This window comes from Gasterosteus aculeatus, chromosome 2 (assembly GCF_964276395.1).
Source record: "Gasterosteus aculeatus chromosome 2, fGasAcu3.hap1.1, whole genome shotgun sequence".
Taxonomy (NCBI): Eukaryota; Metazoa; Chordata; class Actinopteri; order Perciformes; family Gasterosteidae; genus Gasterosteus; species Gasterosteus aculeatus.
The window spans coordinates 20,847,735-20,866,173 of NC_135689.1; the positions used below are offsets into that span (position 1 = coordinate 20,847,735).

At 45.7% G+C, this 18,439-nt stretch overlaps 13 non-coding genes across 13 annotated transcripts; all 13 read right to left on the minus strand.

The window, feature by feature from the left end:
- Nucleotides 1-286: 286 nt before the first annotated feature.
- Nucleotides 287-502, minus strand: LOC144400509 (small nucleolar RNA U3). Its single transcript, XR_013462443.1, has one exon. It is a non-coding gene; the product is annotated as a small nucleolar RNA U3 (small nucleolar RNA).
- Nucleotides 503-2,644: 2,142 nt separating this feature from the next.
- Nucleotides 2,645-2,860, minus strand: LOC144400533 (small nucleolar RNA U3). The gene has a single exon (XR_013462468.1). It is a non-coding gene; the product is annotated as a small nucleolar RNA U3 (small nucleolar RNA).
- Nucleotides 2,861-4,023: 1,163 nt separating this feature from the next.
- Nucleotides 4,024-4,239, minus strand: LOC144400537 (small nucleolar RNA U3). Its single transcript, XR_013462471.1, has one exon. It is a non-coding gene; the product is annotated as a small nucleolar RNA U3 (small nucleolar RNA).
- Nucleotides 4,240-5,413: 1,174 nt separating this feature from the next.
- Nucleotides 5,414-5,629, minus strand: LOC144400528 (small nucleolar RNA U3). Its single transcript, XR_013462463.1, has one exon. It is a non-coding gene; the product is annotated as a small nucleolar RNA U3 (small nucleolar RNA).
- A 1,173-nt stretch (nt 5,630-6,802) lies between these two features.
- LOC144400479 (small nucleolar RNA U3) lies at nt 6,803-7,018 on the minus strand. The gene has a single exon (XR_013462413.1). It is a non-coding gene; the product is annotated as a small nucleolar RNA U3 (small nucleolar RNA).
- Nucleotides 7,019-8,192: 1,174 nt separating this feature from the next.
- Nucleotides 8,193-8,408, minus strand: LOC144400480 (small nucleolar RNA U3). Its single transcript, XR_013462414.1, has one exon. It is a non-coding gene; the product is annotated as a small nucleolar RNA U3 (small nucleolar RNA).
- Nucleotides 8,409-9,582: 1,174 nt separating this feature from the next.
- On the minus strand, nt 9,583-9,798 carry LOC144400481 (small nucleolar RNA U3). Its single transcript, XR_013462415.1, has one exon. It is a non-coding gene; the product is annotated as a small nucleolar RNA U3 (small nucleolar RNA).
- A 1,174-nt stretch (nt 9,799-10,972) lies between these two features.
- Nucleotides 10,973-11,188, minus strand: LOC144400482 (small nucleolar RNA U3). Its single transcript, XR_013462416.1, has one exon. It is a non-coding gene; the product is annotated as a small nucleolar RNA U3 (small nucleolar RNA).
- Nucleotides 11,189-12,362: 1,174 nt separating this feature from the next.
- On the minus strand, nt 12,363-12,578 carry LOC144400483 (small nucleolar RNA U3). The gene has a single exon (XR_013462417.1). It is a non-coding gene; the product is annotated as a small nucleolar RNA U3 (small nucleolar RNA).
- Nucleotides 12,579-13,741: 1,163 nt separating this feature from the next.
- LOC144400520 (small nucleolar RNA U3) lies at nt 13,742-13,957 on the minus strand. The gene has a single exon (XR_013462455.1). It is a non-coding gene; the product is annotated as a small nucleolar RNA U3 (small nucleolar RNA).
- Nucleotides 13,958-15,131: 1,174 nt separating this feature from the next.
- On the minus strand, nt 15,132-15,347 carry LOC144400484 (small nucleolar RNA U3). The gene has a single exon (XR_013462418.1). It is a non-coding gene; the product is annotated as a small nucleolar RNA U3 (small nucleolar RNA).
- Nucleotides 15,348-16,521: 1,174 nt separating this feature from the next.
- Nucleotides 16,522-16,737, minus strand: LOC144400485 (small nucleolar RNA U3). Its single transcript, XR_013462419.1, has one exon. It is a non-coding gene; the product is annotated as a small nucleolar RNA U3 (small nucleolar RNA).
- A 1,174-nt stretch (nt 16,738-17,911) lies between these two features.
- LOC144400487 (small nucleolar RNA U3) lies at nt 17,912-18,127 on the minus strand. The gene has a single exon (XR_013462421.1). It is a non-coding gene; the product is annotated as a small nucleolar RNA U3 (small nucleolar RNA).
- Nucleotides 18,128-18,439: the final 312 nt, after the last annotated feature.

Genomic DNA, 18,439 nt, shown 5'->3' on the forward strand with positions numbered 1-18,439 from the left:
GCTCTACCGTCAAAAACTGGAAAGGCAAACGCATTGCACTTGTAAAGATAATAAACATTTCAGAGTTCTTTGACAAAGCAAATACTTTTCCAAGATCTTCTACCTGCACAGACGAGGACAAAGGCTTCTGAAATCAGGGCCTAACATTACCCGTTTACGGGAAGGTGTCACAAAGTCCCCCTTTAAACTGAAAGCAGTCAGAAGTATCACATCAATGTCATGTATTTTACTATCTATTAACCAAGCAGAACTTCATCAGTTATATGTCTATTGACATAGTCTGTTAACCACTCTGTCCATATTCCCCACCTCTTTACTCCACTAGGAAGTAAAGAACGGTCATCAATGGCAGGAAGCTTGTGAACTGAATCACCTCTCTGTGCCCGCTTCACGCCCAGTGGGAAATATCACATTTCATCATCGTGGATAGCGAGACCAGAGCATTTGGAAACACATTTCTCAAGTCAGAAACTATAGAAATGATCCCTGAAAGTATAGTCTTAGTTTCCCTGAGGATGAAAACTGAATCTGACTTACAATAAACCAACTATCACTAATGGTTCCCCGTTTGTTACCACCTGATTATGTTCCTTTGGTGCTGAGGAAGCCTGCGACCACCCATGGACTGTGAGGAGCTGAACAGGGGCGAAAGACGCCGTGCAGGACTGCTTTGGGTTGACGGACTGGGATGGGAAGTGTGGACCTCATCGGGAGGACATCCACAGCAAGCCAGATTGCATTACGGAATACGTTTGAATCTGTGAAAACTCCACCATACCATTCCAGACTGTACACTACTTCACCAACAACAAGCCAACGGTCACCAGTGACCTCAACGGTCTTCTTGACAAGAAGAAAACAGGCTTCTGGTATAGGCACAGGGGTATACTTAGGAAATCAGCGCCTCTTGAAGGACAAGCTCAGGGTGTGCTACGCCACCTACAGGAGGAAACTGGAGGCCAAATTCCAAGAGAACAATGTGTGGGAGGTCTGGACCGGGATCAAGCAGATAACTGGTTTCGAGGCTGGAGGGAGATGACCATGGGGCTTCCTGGAAAGGCTCAATGAGAAAACTGTTTGTTTAACAGGTTAACTGGTTCGGAGCACTCATTTGTGTCCGCCACACAACCCACCTCCCAAAAACCTCTGGTAACCCCCTTCTCTGTTGACTAGCATTGACACAGAGCTCTAAACTTCAAAGGGCTCTTCCATCAATGACCGGATGAGACGACTCGTCGGGTGATGTTAGGGATTTAAGCCAGAAGTGCACCCCTAGTCAGGAAATTGTAGTGCGTGTAATGATGTTTAGTGATAGAATTATAGTTTGTGTGTTATTAGATATTAGTTATTACATTAACATGTTAGATGAAGTGAATGCAATTTCAATCAAACACAATTCATAGTCATTTAAATCATATAAACACTGTACACATTTACATTCTGTCACAATGTGATGTTAAAACCTGGGGACGGATGCCAATTGCCGTTCTTTATGGATTTCTCCCAATTTTATCCCCAAAAAGGGTTTTTTGGGAGTTTTTTCTCCTGTCAGGTAATAAATGAACAACTTAATGTAAGGCAGCCGACTGAGGCAAATGTCTTGAAAATTGAACCACACGAACTGTTTTAGATCTTATGATGAAGTGTGATGAGCGGTGATCATTAATGATGGGTTGTTGTAATTAAAGTGTACTAGTTATAAGATGAAGACTTAAACGATGTATGCTTTGTTAAATTCACTCATTGAGGCATAAAGCCAACTGTATCTACATTGAGTGCATTGGAATGTGAGGGACAGCTAGGACAGAGAGGTTTCAGGTTACAGCTGCAGCTTCACACCTCGACGTGAAGGGGACAATGGAGGAGGTGACCCTTTGGAGAAGAGGCCAATGACATTCAAATGCACCAAAGAAGACACACCTCAAGAGTTTTCAAAGGACCAAAGCGGGGAAAAGACTGTTAGAACTTCTCCTGCAGCCGCGTTGATAAGTCACTTCAGACTTGCTCAGAGGATTCTCTATTTCGCGAAATATTCCACTGTTCGCTTAGTATTTCACTTTGTAATTGTAATCCCTATTACGTTGTTCAGTTATTAAATAACTTTTGATTTTTGAATTTAAACGAATTGACTCATTCGTGTCCTCGTTTCCGGCCGGGACGAGAACAGAGGATTGAGTCCTCCCTCGAGAGCTTCCGAAACCTTAACAGTGAGGAGAGAACTAAAAAGATTCCCCCAGACCAAGGTTGAAGGACCTTCAGAGGTGCAGCTGATTGTTCTTTGGCATTGCACAAGCTATAGGTTGAGAACCGTCTCCTCTGTCCAAGTCAGCGTAAAAATAAAAAGACCGCTCTACCGTCAAAAACTGGAAAGGCAAACGCAATGCACTTGTAAAGATAATAAACATTTCAGAGTTCTTTGACAAAGCAAATACTTTTCCAAGATCTTCTACCTGCACAGACGAGGACAAAGGCTTCTGAAATCAGGGCCTAACATAACACACCCTTTACCCGTTTACGAGAAGGTGTCACAAAGTCCCCCTTTAAACTGAAAGCAGTCAGAAGTATCACATCAATGTCATGTATTTTACTATCTATTAACCAAGCAGAACTTCATCAGTTATATGTCTATTCACATAGTCTGTTAACCACTCTGTCCATATTCCCCACCTCTTTATTCCACTAGGAAGTAAAGAACGGTCATCAATGGCAGAAAGCTTGTGAACTGAATCACTTCTCTGTGCCCGCTTCACGCCCAGTGGGAAATATCACATTTCATCATCGTGGATAGCGAGACCAGAGCATTTGGAAACACATTTCTCAACTCAGAAACTATAGAAATGATCCCTGAAAGTATAGTCTTAGTTTCCCTGAGGATGAAAACTGAATCTGACTTACAATAAACCAACTATCACTAATGGTTCCCCGTTTGTTACCACCTGATTATGTTCCTTTGGTGCTGAGGAAGCCTGCGACCACCCATGGACTGTGAGGAGCTGAACAGGGGCGAAAGACGCCGTGCAGGACTGCTTTGGGTTGACGGACTGGGATGGGAAGTGTGGACCTCATCGGGAGGACATCCACAGCAAGCCAGATTGCATTACGGAATACGTTTGAATCTGTGAAAACTCCACCATACCATTCCAGACTGTACACTACTTCACCAACAACAAGCCAACGGTCACCAGTGACCTCAACGGTCTTCTTGACAAGAAGAAAACAGGCTTCTGGTATAGGCACAGGGGTATACTTAGGAAATCAGCGCCTCTTGAAGGACAAGCTCAGGGTGTGCTACGCCACCTACAGGAGGAAACTGGAGGCCAAATTCCAAGAGAACAATGTGTGGGAGGTCTGGACCGGGATCAAGCAGATAACTGGTTTCGAGGCTGGAGGGAGATGACCATGGGGCTTCCTGGAAAGGCTCAATGAGAAAACTGTTTGTTTAACAGGTTAACTGGTTCGGAGCACTCATTTGTGTCCGCCACACAACCCACCTCCCAAAAACCTCTGGTAACCCCGTTCTCTGTTGACTAGCATTGACACAGAGCTCTAAACTTCAAAGGGCTCATCCATCAATGACCGGATGAGACGACTCGTCGGGTGAGGAGAGAACTAAAAAGATTCCCCCAGACCAAGGTTGAAGGACCTTCAGAGGTGCAGCTGATTGTTCTTTGGCATTGCACAAGCTATAGGTTGAGAACCGTCTTCTCTGTCCAAGTCAGCGTAAAAATAAAAAGACCGCTCTACCGTCAAAAACTGGAAAGGCAAACGCATTGCACTTGTAAAGATAATAAACATTTCAGAGTTCTTTGACAAAGCAAATACTTTTCCAAGATCTTCTACCTGCACAGACGAGGACAAAGGCTTCTGAAATCAGGGCCTAACATTACCCGTTTACGAGAAGGTGTCACAAAGTCCCCCTTTAAACTGAAAGCAGTCAGAAGTATCACATCAATGTCATGTATTTTACTATCTATTAACCAAGCAGAACTTCATCAGTTATATGTCTATTCACATAGTCTGTTAACCACTCTGTCCATATTCCCCACCTCTTTATTCCACTAGGAAGTAAAGAACGGTCATCAATGGCAGAAAGCTTGTGAACTGAATCACTTCTCTGTGCCCGCTTCACGCCCAGTGGGAAATATCACATTTCATCATCGTGGATAGCGAGACCAGAGCATTTGGAAACACATTTCTCAACTCAGAAACTATAGAAATGATCTCTGAAAGTATAGTCTTAGTTTCCCTGAGGATGAAAACTGAATCTGACTTACAATAAACCAACTATCACTAATGGTTCCCCGTTTGTTACCACCTGATTATGTTCCTTTGGTGCTGAGGAAGCCTGCGACCACCCATGGACTGTGAGGAGCTGAACAGGGGCGAAAGACGCCGTGCAGGACTGCTTTGGGTTGACGGACTGGGATGGGAAGTGTGGACCTCATCGGGAGGACATCCACAGCAAGCCAGATTGCATTACGGAATACGTTTGACTCTGTGAAAACTCCATCATACCATTCCAGACTGTACACTACTTCACCAACAACAAGCCAACGGTCACCAGTGACCTCAACGGTCTTCTTGACAAGAAGAAAACAGGCTTCTGGTATAGGCACAGGGGTATACTTAGGAAATCAGCGCCTCTTGAAGGACAAGCTCAGGGTGTGCTACGCCACCTACAGGAGGAAACTGGAGGCCAAATTCCAAGAGAACAATGTGTGGGAGGTCTGGACCGGGATCAAGCAGATAACTGGTTTCGAGGCTGGAGGGAGATGACCATGGGGCTTCCTGGAAAGGCTCAATGAGAAAACTGTTTGTTTAACAGGTTAACTGGTTCGGAGCACTCATTTGTGTCCGCCACACAACCCACCTCCCAAAAACCTCTGGTAACCCCGTTCTCTGTTGACTAGCATTGACACAGAGCTCTAAACTTCAAAGGGCTCTTCCATCAATGACCGGATGAGACGACTCGTCGGGTGAGGAGAGAACTAAAAAGATTCCCCCAGACCAAGGTTGAAGGACCTTCAGAGGTGCAGCTGATTGTTCTTTGGCATTGCACAAGCTATAGGTTGAGAACCGTCTCCTCTGTCCAAGTCAGCGTAAAAATAAAAAGACCGCTCTACCGTCAAAAACTGGAAAGGCAAACACAATGCACTTGTAAAGATAATAAACATTTCAGAGTTCTTTGACAAAGCAAATACTTTTCTAAGATCTTCTACCTGCACAGACGAGGACAAAGGCTTCTGAAATCAGGGCCTAACATAACACACCCTTTACCCGTTTACGGGAAGGTGTCACAAAGTCCCCCTTTAAACTGAAAGCAGTCAGAAGTATCACATCAATGTCATGTACTTTACTATCTATTAACCAAGCAGAACTTCATCAGTTATATGTCTATTCACATAGTCTGTTAACCACTCTGTCCATATTCCCCACCTCTTTACTCCACTAGGAAGTAAAGAACGGTCATCAATGGCAGAAAGCTTGTGAACTGAATCACTTCACTGTGCCCGCTTCACACCCAGTGGGAAATGTCACATTTCATCATCGTGGATAGCGAGACCAGAGCATTTGGAAACACATTTCTCAAGTCAGAAACTATAGAAATGATCCCTGAAAGTATAGTCTTAGTTTCCCTGAGGATGAAAACTGAATCTGACTTACAATAAACCAACTATCACTAATGGTTCCCCGTTTGTTACCACCTGATTATGTTCCTTTGGTGCTGAGGAAGCCTGCGACCACCCATGGACTGTGAGGAGCTGAACAGGGGCGAAAGACGCCGTGCAGGACTGCTTTGGGTTGACGGACTGGGATGGGAAGTGTGGACCTCATCGGGAGGACATCCACAGCAAGCCAGATTGCATTACGGAATACGTTTGAATCTGTAAAACTCCACCATACCATTCCAGACTGTACACTACTTCACCAACAACAAGCCAACGGTCACCAGTGACCTCAACGGTCTTCTTGACAAGAAGAAAACAGGCTTCTGGTATAGGCACAGGGGTATACTTAGGAAATCAGCGCCTCTTGAAGGACAAGCTCAGGGTGTGCTACGCCACCTACAGGAGGAAACTGGAGGCCAAATTCCAAGAGAACAATGTGTGGGAGGTCTGGACCGGGATCAAGCAGATAACTGGTTTCGAGGCTGGAGGGAGATGACCATGGGGCTTCCTGGAAAGGCTCAATGAGAAAACTGTTTGTTTAACAGGTTAACTGGTTCGGAGCACTCATTTGTGTCCGCCACACAACCCACCTCCCAAAAACCTCTGGTAACCCCGTTCTCTGTTGACTAGCATTGACACAGAGCTCTAAACTTCAAAGGGCTCTTCCATCAATGACCGGATGAGACGACTCGTCGGGTGAGGAGAGAACTAAAAAGATTCCCCCAGACCAAGGTTGAAGGACCTTCAGAGGTGCAGCTGATTGTTCTTTGGCATTGCACAAGCTATAGGTTGAGAACCGTCTCCTCTGTCCAAGTCAGCGTAAAAATAAAAAGACCGCTCTACCGTCAAAAACTGGAAAGGCAAACGCAATGCACTTGTAAAGATAATAAACATTTCAGAGTTCTTTGACAAAGCAAATACTTTTCCAAGATCTTCTACCTGCACAGACGAGGACAAAGGCTTCTGAAATCAGGGCCTAACATAACACACCCTTTACCCGTTTACGGGAAGGTGTCACAAAGTCCCCCTTTAAACTGAAAGCAGTCAGAAGTATCACATCAATGTCATGTATTTTACTATCTATTAACCAAGCAGAACTTCATCAGTTATATGTCTATTCACATAGTCTGTTAACCACTCTGTCCATATTCCCCACCTCTTTACTCCACTAGGAAGTAAAGAACGGTCATCAATGGCAGAAAGCTTGTGAACTGAATCACTTCTCTGTGCCCGCTTCACGCCCAGTGGGAAATATCACATTTCATCATCGTGGATAGCGAGACCAGAGCATTTGGAAACACATTTCTCAAGTCAGAAACTATAGAAATGATCCCTGAAAGTATAGTCTTAGTTTCCCTGAGGATGAAAACTGAATCTGACTTACAATAAACCAACTATCACTAATGGTTCCCCGTTTGTTACCACCTGATTATGTTCCTTTGGTGCTGAGGAAGCCTGCGACCACCCATGGACTGTGAGGAGCTGAACAGGGGCGAAAGACGCCGTGCAGGACTGCTTTGGGTTGACGGACTGGGATGGGAAGTGTGGACCTCATCGGGAGGACATCCACAGCAAGCCAGATTGCATTACGGAATACGTTTGACTCTGTGAAAACTCCACCATACCATTCCAGACTGTACACTACTTCACCAACAACAAGCCAACGGTCACCAGTGACCTCAACGGTCTTCTTGACAAGAAGAAAACAGGCTTCTGGTATAGGCACAGGGGTATACTTAGGAAATCAGCGCCTCTTGAAGGACAAGCTCAGGGTGTGCTCTGCCACCTACAGGAGGAAACTGGAGGCCAAATTCCAAGAGAACAATGTGTGGGAGGTCTGGACCGGGATCAAGCAGATAACTGGTTTCGAGGCTGGAGGGAGATGACCATGGGGCTTCCTGGAAAGGCTCAATGAGAAAACTGTTTGTTTAACAGGTTAACTGGTTCGGAGCACTCATTTGTGTCCGCCACACAACCCACCTCCCAAAAACCTCTGGTAACCCCCTTCTCTGTTGACTAGCATTGACACAGAGCTCTAAACTTCAAAGGGCTCTTCCATCAATGACCGGATGAGACGACTCGTCGGGTGAGGAGAGAACTAAAAAGATTCCCCCAGACCAAGGTTGAAGGACCTTCAGAGGTGCAGCTGATTGTTCTTTGGCATTGCACAAGCTATGGGTTGAGAACCGTCTGCTCTGTCCAAGTCAGCGTAAAAATAAAAAGACCGCTCTACCGTCAAAAACTGGAAAGGCAAACGCATTGCACTTGTAAAGATAATAAACATTTCAGAGTTCTTTGACAAAGCAAATACTTTTCCAAGATCTTCTACCTGCACAGACGAGGACAAAGGCTTCTGAAATCAGGGCCTAACATAACACACCCTTTACCCGTTTACGGGAAGGTGTCACAAAGTCCCCCTTTAAACTGAAAGCAGTCAGAAGTATCACATCAATGTCATGTATTTTACTATCTATTAACCAAGCAGAACTTCATCAGTTATATGGCTATTCACATAGTCTGTTAACCACTCTGTCCATATTCCCCACCTCTTTACTCCACTAGGAAGTAAAGAACGGTCATCAATGGCAGAAAGCTTGTGAACTGAATCACTTCTCTGTGCCCGCTTCACGCCCAGTGGGAAATATCACATTTCATCATCGTGGATAGCGAGACCAGAGCATTTGGAAACACATTTCTCAAGTCAGAAACTATAGAAATGATCCCTGAAAGTATAGTCTTAGTTTCCCTGAGGATGAAAACTGAATCTGACTTACAATAAACCAACTATCACTAATGGTTCCCCGTTTGTTACCACCTGATTATGTTCCTTTGGTGCTGAGGAAGCCTGCGACCACCCATGGACTGTGAGGAGCTGAACAGGGGCGAAAGACGCCGTGCAGGACTGCTTTGGGTTGACGGACTGGGATGGGAAGTGTGGACCTCATCGGGAGGACATCCACAGCAAGCCAGATTGCATTACGGAATACGTTTGAATCTGTGAAAACTCCACCATACCATTCCAGACTGTACACTACTTCACCAACAACAAGCCAACGGTCACCAGTGACCTCAACGGTCTTCTTGACAAGAAGAAAACAGGCTTCTGGTATAGGCACAGGGGTATACTTAGGAAATCAGCGCCTCTTGAAGGACAAGCTCAGGGTGTGCTACGCCACCTACAGGAGGAAACTGGAGGCCAAATTCCAAGAGAACAATGTGTGGGAGGTCTGGACCGGGATCAAGCAGATAACTGGTTTCGAGGCTGGAGGGAGATGACCATGGGGCTTCCTGGAAAGGCTCAATGAGAAAACTGTTTGTTTAACAGGTTAACTGGTTCGGAGCACTCATTTGTGTCCGCCACACAACCCACCTCCCAAAAACCTCTGGTAACCCCCTTCTCTGTTGACTAGCATTGACACAGAGCTCTAAACTTCAAAGGGCTCTTCCATCAATGACCGGATGAGACGACTCGTCGGGTGAGGAGAGAACTAAAAAGATTCCCCCAGACCAAGGTTGAAGGACCTTCAGAGGTGCAGCTGATTGTTCTTTGGCATTGCACAAGCTATAGGTTGAGAACCGTCTCCTCTGTCCAAGTCAGCGTAAAAATAAAAAGACCGCTCTACCGTCAAAAACTGGAAAGGCAAACGCAATGCACTTGTAAAGATAATAAACATTTCAGAGTTCTTTGACAAAGCAAATACTTTTCCAAGATCTTCTACCTGCACAGACGAGGACAAAGGCTTCTGAAATCAGGGCCTAACATAACACACCCTTTACCCGTTTACGGGAAGGTGTCACAAAGTCCCCCTTTAAACTGAAAGCAGTCAGAAGTATCACATCAATGTCATGTATTTTACTATCTATTAACCAAGCAGAACTTCATCAGTTACATGTCTATTCACATAGTCTGTTAACCACTCTGTCCATATTCCCCACCTCTTTACTCCACTAGGAAGTAAAGAACGGTCATCAATGGCAGAAAGCTTGTGAACTGAATCACTTCTCTGTGCCCGCTTCACGCCCAGTGGGAAATATCACATTTCATCATCGTGGATAGCGAGACCAGAGCATTTGGAAACACATTTCTCAAGTCAGAAACTATAGAAATGATCCCTGAAAGTATAGTCTTAGTTTCCCTGAGGATGAAAACTGAATCTGACTTACAATAAACCAACTATCACTAATGGTTCCCCGTTTGTTACCACCTGATTATGTTCCTTTGGTGCTGAGGAAGCCTGCGACCACCCATGGACTGTGAGGAGCTGAACAGGGGCGAAAGACGCCGTGCAGGACTGCTTTGGGTTGACGGACTGGGATGGGAAGTGTGGACCTCATCGGGAGGACATCCACAGCAAGCCAGATTGCATTACGGAATACGTTTGACTCTGTGAAAACTCCACCATACCATTCCAGACTGTACACTACTTCACCAACAACAAGCCAACGGTCACCAGTGACCTCAACGGTCTTCTTGACAAGAAGAAAACAGGCTTCTGGTATAGGCACAGGGGTATACTTAGGAAATCAGCGCCTCTTGAAGGACAAGCTCAGGGTGTGCTACGCCACCTACAGGAGGAAACTGGAGGCCAAATTCCAAGAGAACAATGTGTGGGAGGTCTGGACCGGGATCAAGCAGATAACTGGTTTCGAGGCTGGAGGGAGATGACCATGGGGCTTCCTGGAAAGGCTCAATGAGAAAACTGTTTGTTTAACAGGTTAACTGGTTCGGTGCACTCATTTGTGTCCGCCACACAACCCACCTCCCAAAAACCTCTGGTAACCCCGTTCTCTGTTGACTAGCATTGACACAGAGCTCTAAACTTCAAAGGGCTCTTCCATCAATGACCGGATGAGACGACTCGTCGGGTGAGGAGAGAACTAAAAAGATTCCCCCAGACCAAGGTTGAAGGACCTTCAGAGGTGCAGCTGATTGTTCTTTGGCATTGCACAAGCTATAGGTTGAGAACCGTCTCCTCTGTCCAAGTCAGCGTAAAAATAAAAAGACCGCTCTACCGTCAAAAACTGGAAAGGCAAACGCAATGCACTTGTAAAGATAATAAACATTTCAGAATTCTTTGACAAAGCAAATACTTTTCCAAGATCTTCTACCTGCACAGACGAGGACAAAGGCTTCTGAAATCAGGGCCTAACATAACACACCCTTTACCCGTTTACGGGAAGGTGTCACAAAGTCCCCCTTTAAACTGAAAGCAGTCAGAAGTATCACATCAATGTCATGTATTTTACTATCTATTAACCAAGCAGAACTTCATCAGTTACATGTCTATTCACATAGTCTGTTAACCACTCTGTCCATATTCCCCACCTCTTTACTCCACTAGGAAGTAAAGAACGGTCATCAATGGCAGAAAGCTTGTGAACTGAATCACTTCTCTGTGCCCGCTTCACGCCCAGTGGGAAATATCACATTTCATCATCGTGGATAGCGAGACCAGAGCATTTGGAAACACATTTCTCAAGTCAGAAACTATAGAAATGATCCCTGAAAGTATAGTCTTAGTTTCCCTGAGGATGAAAACTGAATCTGACTTACAATAAACCAACTATCACTAATGGTTCCCCGTTTGTTACCACCTGATTATGTTCCTTTGGTGCTGAGGAAGCCTGCGACCACCCATGGACTGTGAGGAGCTGAACAGGGGCGAAAGACGCCGTGCAGGACTGCTTTGGGTTGACGGACTGGGATGGGAAGTGTGGACCTCATCGGGAGGACATCCACAGCAAGCCAGATTGCATTACGGAATACGTTTGACTCTGTGAAAACTCCACCATACCATTCCAGACTGTACACTACTTCACCAACAACAAGCCAACGGTCACCAGTGACCTCAACGGTCTTCTTGACAAGAAGAAAACAGGCTTCTGGTATAGGCACAGGGGTATACTTAGGAAATCAGCGCCTCTTGAAGGACAAGCTCAGGGTGTGCTACGCCACCTACAGGAGGAAACTGGAGGCCAAATTCCAAGAGAACAATGTGTGGGAGGTCTGGACCGGGATCAAGCAGATAACTGGTTTCGAGGCTGGAGGGAGATGACCATGGGGCTTCCTGGAAAGGCTCAATGAGAAAACTGTTTGTTTAACAGGTTAACTGGTTCGGTGCACTCATTTGTGTCCGCCACACAACCCACCTCCCAAAAACCTCTGGTAACCCCGTTCTCTGTTGACTAGCATTGACACAGAGCTCTAAACTTCAAAGGGCTCTTCCATCAATGACCGGATGAGACGACTCGTCGGGTGAGGAGAGAACTAAAAAGATTCCCCCAGACCAAGGTTGAAGGACCTTCAGAGGTGCAGCTGATTGTTCTTTGGCATTGCACAAGCTATAGGTTGAGAACCGTCTCCTCTGTCCAAGTCAGCGTAAAAATAAAAAGACCGCTCTACCGTCAAAAACTGGAAAGGCAAACGCAATGCACTTGTAAAGATAATAAACATTTCAGAATTCTTTGACAAAGCAAATACTTTTCCAAGATCTTCTACCTGCACAGACGAGGACAAAGGCTTCTGAAATCAGGGCCTAACATAACACACCCTTTACCCGTTTACGGGAAGGTGTCACAAAGTCCCCCTTTAAACTGAAAGCAGTCAGAAGTATCACATCAATGTCATGTATTTTACTATCTATTAACCAAGCAGAACTTCATCAGTTACATGTCTATTCACATAGTCTGTTAACCACTCTGTCCATATTCCCCACCTCTTTACTCCACTAGGAAGTAAAGAACGGTCATCAATGGCAGAAAGCTTGTGAACTGAATCACTTCTCTGTGCCCGCTTCACGCCCAGTGGGAAATATCACATTTCATCATCGTGGATAGCGAGACCAGAGCATTTGGAAACACATTTCTCAAGTCAGAAACTATAGAAATGATCCCTGAAAGTATAGTCTTAGTTTCCCTGAGGATGAAAACTGAATCTGACTTACAATAAACCAACTATCACTAATGGTTCCCCGTTTGTTACCACCTGATTATGTTCCTTTGGTGCTGAGGAAGCCTGCGACCACCCATGGACTGTGAGGAGCTGAACAGGGGCGAAAGACGCCGTGCAGGACTGCTTTGGGTTGACGGACTGGGATGGGAAGTGTGGACCTCATCGGGAGGACATCCACAGCAAGCCAGATTGCATTACGGAATACGTTTGACTCTGTGAAAACTCCACCATACCATTCCAGACTGTACACTACTTCACCAACAACAAGCCAACGGTCACCAGTGACCTCAACGGTCTTCTTGACAAGAAGAAAACAGGCTTCTGGTATAGGCACAGGGGTATACTTAGGAAATCAGCGCCTCTTGAAGGACAAGCTCAGGGTGTGCTACGCCACCTACAGGAGGAAACTGGAGGCCAAATTCCAAGAGAACAATGTGTGGGAGGTCTGGACCGGGATCAAGCAGATAACTGGTTTCGAGGCTGGAGGGAGATGACCATGGGGCTTCCTGGAAAGGCTCAATGAGAAAACTGTTTGTTTAACAGGTTAACTGGTTCGGAGCACTCATTTGTGTCCGCCACACAACCCACCTCCCAAAAACCTCTGGTAACCCCGTTCTCTGTTGACTAGCATTGACACAGAGCTCTAAACTTCAAAGGGCTCTTCCATCAATGACCGGATGAGACGACTCGTCGGGTGAGGAGAGAACTAAAAAGATTCCCCCAGACCAAGGTTGAAGGACCTTCAGAGGTGCAGCTGATTGTTCTTTGGCATTGCACAAGCTATAGGTTGAGAACCGTCTGCTCTGTCCAAGTCAGCGTAAAAATAAAAAGACCGCTCTACCGTCAAAAACTGGAAAGGCAAACGCATTGCACTTGTAAAGATAATAAACATTTCAGAGTTCTTTGACAAAGCAAATACTTTTCCAAGATCTTCTACCTGCACAGACGAGGACAAAGGCTTCTGAAATCAGGGCCTAACATTACCCGTTTACGGGAAGGTGTCACAAAGTCCCCCTTTAAACTGAAAGCAGTCAGAAGTATCACATCAATGTCATGTATTTTACTATCTATTAACCAAGCAGAACTTCATCAGTTATATGTCTATTCACATAGTCTGTTAACCACTCTGTCCATATTCCCGACCTCTTTACTCCACTAGGAAGTAAAGAACGGTCATCAATGGCAGAAAGCTTGTGAACTGAATCACTTCTCTGTGCCCGCTTCACGCCCAGTGGGAAATATCACATTTCATCATCGTGGATAGCGAGACCAGAGCATTTGGAAACACATTTCTCAAGTCAGAAACTATAGAAATGATCCCTGAAAGTATAGTCTTAGTTTCCCTGAGGATGAAAACTGAATCTGACTTACAATAAACCAACTATCACTAATGGTTCCCCGTTTGTTACCACCTGATTATGTTCCTTTGGTGCTGAGGAAGCCTGTGACCACCCATGGACTGTGAGGAGCTGAACAGGGGCGAAAGACGCCGTGCAGGACTGCTTTGGGTTGACGGACTGGGATGGGAAGTGTGGACCTCATCGGGAGGACATCCACAGCAAGCCAGATTGCATTACGGAATACGTTTGAATCTGTGAAAACTCCACCATACCATTCCAGACTGTACACTACTTCACCAACAACAAGCCAACGGTCACCAGTGACCTCAACGGTCTTCTTGACAAGAAGAAAACAGGCTTCTGGTATAGGCACAGGGGTATACTTAGGAAATCAGCGCCTCTTGAAGGACAAGCTCAGGGTGTGCTACGCCACCTACAGGAGGAAACTGGAGGCCAAATTCCAAGAGAACAATGTGTGGGAGGTCTGGACCGGGATCAAGCAGATAACTGGTTTCGAGGCTGGAGGGAGATGACCATGGGGCTTCCTGGAAAGGCTCAATGAGAAAACTGTTTGTTTAACAGGTTAACTGGTTCGGAGCACTCATTTGTGTCCGCCACACAACCCACCTCCCAAAAACCTCTGGTAACCCCGTTCTCTGTTGACTAGCATTGACACAGAGCTCTAAACTTCAAAGGGCTCTTCCATCAATGACCGGATGAGACGACTCGTCGGGTGAGGAGAGAACTAAAAAGATTCCCCCAGACCAAGGTTGAAGGACCTTCAGAGGTGCAGCTGATTGTTCTTTGGCATTGCACAAGCTATAGGTTGAGAACCGTCTCCTCTGTCCAAGTCAGCGTAAAAATAAAAAGACCGCTCTACCGTCAAAAACTGGAAAGGCAAACGCAATGCACTTGTAAAGATAATAAACATTTCAGAGTTCTTTGACAAAGCAAATACTTTTCCAAGATCTTCTACCTGCACAGACGAGGACAAAGGCTTCTGAAATCAGGGCCTAACATAACACACCCTTTACCCGTTTACGGGAAGGTGTCACAAAGTCCCCCTTTAAACTGAAAGCAGTCAGAAGTATCACATCAATGTCATGTATTTTACTATCTATTAACCAAGCAGAACTTCATCAGTTACATGTCTATTCACATAGTCTGTTAACCACTCTGTCCATATTCCCCACCTCTTTACTCCACTAGGAAGTAAAGAACGGTCATCAATGGCAGAAAGCTTGTGAACTGAATCACTTCTCTGTGCCCGCTTCACGCCCAGTGGGAAATATCACATTTCATCATCGTGGATAGCGAGACCAGAGCATTTGGAAACACATTTCTCAAGTCAGAAACTATAGAAATGATCCCTGAAAGTATAGTCTTAGTTTCCCTGAGGATGAAAACTGAATCTGACTTACAATAAACCAACTATCACTAATGGTTCCCCGTTTGTTACCACCTGATTATGTTCCTTTGGTGCTGAGGAAGCCTGCGACCACCCATGGACTGTGAGGAGCTGAACAGGGGCGAAAGACGCCGTGCAGGACTGCTTTGGGTTGACGGACTGGGATGGGAAGTGTGGACCTCATCGGGAGGACATCCACAGCAAGCCAGATTGCATTACGGAATACGTTTGACTCTGTGAAAACTCCACCATACCATTCCAGACTGTACACTACTTCACCAACAACAAGCCAACGGTCACCAGTGACCTCAACGGTCTTCTTGACAAGAAGAAAACAGGCTTCTGGTATAGGCACAGGGGTATACTTAGGAAATCAGCGCCTCTTGAAGGACAAGCTCAGGGTGTGCTACGCCACCTACAGGAGGAAACTGGAGGCCAAATTCCAAGAGAACAATGTGTGGGAGGTCTGGACCGGGATCAAGCAGATAACTGGTTTCGAGGCTGGAGGGAGATGACCATGGGGCTTCCTGGAAAGGCTCAATGAGAAAACTGTTTGTTTAACAGGTTAACTGGTTCGGTGCACTCATTTGTGTCCGCCACACAACCCACCTCCCAAAAACCTCTGGTAACCCCGTTCTCTGTTGACTAGCATTGACACAGAGCTCTAAACTTCAAAGGGCTCTTCCATCAATGACCGGATGAGACGACTCGTCGGGTGAGGAGAGAACTAAAAAGATTCCCCCAGACCAAGGTTGAAGGACCTTCAGAGGTGCAGCTGATTGTTCTTTGGCATTGCACAAGCTATAGGTTGAGAACCGTCTCCTCTGTCCAAGTCAGCGTAAAAATAAAAAGACCGCTCTACCGTCAAAAACTGGAAAGGCAAACGCAATGCACTTGTAAAGATAATAAACATTTCAGAATTCTTTGACAAAGCAAATACTTTTCCAAGATCTTCTACCTGCACAGACGAGGACAAAGGCTTCTGAAATCAGGGCCTAACATAACACACCCTTTACCCGTTTACGGGAAGGTGTCACAAAGTCCCCCTTTAAACTGAAAGCAGTCAGAAGTATCACATCAATGTCATGTATTTTACTATCTATTAACCAAGCAGAACTTCATCAGTTACATGTCTATTCACATAGTCTGTTAACCACTCTGTCCATATTCCCCACCTCTTTACTCCACTAGGAAGTAAAGAACGGTCATCAATGGCAGAAAGCTTGTGAACTGAATCACTTCTCTGTGCCCGCTTCACGCCCAGTGGGAAATATCACATTTCATCATCGTGGATAGCGAGACCAGAGCATTTGGAAACACATTTCTCAAGTCAGAAACTATAGAAATGATCCCTGAAAGTATAGTCTTAGTTTCCCTGAGGATGAAAACTGAATCTGACTTACAATAAACCAACTATCACTAATGGTTCCCCGTTTGTTACCACCTGATTATGTTCCTTTGGTGCTGAGGAAGCCTGCGACCACCCATGGACTGTGAGGAGCTGAACAGGGGCGAAAGACGCCGTGCAGGACTGCTTTGGGTTGACGGACTGGGATGGGAAGTGTGGACCTCATCGGGAGGACATCCACAGCAAGCCAGATTGCATTACGGAATACGTTTGACTCTGTGAAAACTCCACCATACCATTCCAGACTGTACACTACTTCACCAACAACAAGCCAACGGTCACCAGTGACCTCAACGGTCTTCTTGACAAGAAGAAAACAGGCTTCTGGTATAGGCACAGGGGTATACTTAGGAAATCAGCGCCTCTTGAAGGACAAGCTCAGGGTGTGCTACGCCACCTACAGGAGGAAACTGGAGGCCAAATTCCAAGAGAACAATGTGTGGGAGGTCTGGACCGGGATCAAGCAGATAACTGGTTTCGAGGCTGGAGGGAGATGACCATGGGGCTTCCTGGAAAGGCTCAATGAGAAAACTGTTTGTTTAACAGGTTAACTGGTTCGGTGCACTCATTTGTGTCCGCCACACAACCCACCTCCCAAAAACCTCTGGTAACCCCGTTCTCTGTTGACTAGCATTGACACAGAGCTCTAAACTTCAAAGGGCTCTTCCATCAATGACCGGATGAGACGACTCGTCGGGTGAGGAGAGAACTAAAAAGATTCCCCCAGACCAAGGTTGAAGGACCTTCAGAGGTGCAGCTGATTGTTCTTTGGCATTGCACAAGCTATAGGTTGAGAACCGTCTCCTCTGTCCAAGTCAGCGTAAAAATAAAAAGACCGCTCTACCGTCAAAAACTGGAAAGGCAAACGCAATGCACTTGTAAAGATAATAAACATTTCAGAATTCTTTGACAAAGCAAATACTTTTCCAAGATCTTCTACCTGCACAGACGAGGACAAAGGCTTCTGAAATCAGGGCCTAACATAACACACCCTTTACCCGTTTACGGGAAGGTGTCACAAAGTCCCCCTTTAAACTGAAAGCAGTCAGAAGTATCACATCAATGTCATGTATTTTACTATCTATTAACCAAGCAGAACTTCATCAGTTACATGTCTATTCACATAGTCTGTTAACCACTCTGTCCATATTCCCCACCTCTTTACTCCACTAGGAAGTAAAGAACGGTCATCAATGGCAGAAAGCTTGTGAACTGAATCACTTCTCTGTGCCCGCTTCACGCCCAGTGGGAAATATCACATTTCATCATCGTGGATAGCGAGACCAGAGCATTTGGAAACACATTTCTCAAGTCAGAAACTATAGAAATGATCCCTGAAAGTATAGTCTTAGTTTCCCTGAGGATGAAAACTGAATCTGACTTACAATAAACCAACTATCACTAATGGTTCCCCGTTTGTTACCACCTGATTATGTTCCTTTGGTGCTGAGGAAGCCTGCGACCACCCATGGACTGTGAGGAGCTGAACAGGGGCGAAAGACGCCGTGCAGGACTGCTTTGGGTTGACGGACTGGGATGGGAAGTGTGGACCTCATCGGGAGGACATCCACAGCAAGCCAGATTGCATTACGGAATACGTTTGACTCTGTGAAAACTCCACCATACCATTCCAGACTGTACACTACTTCACCAACAACAAGC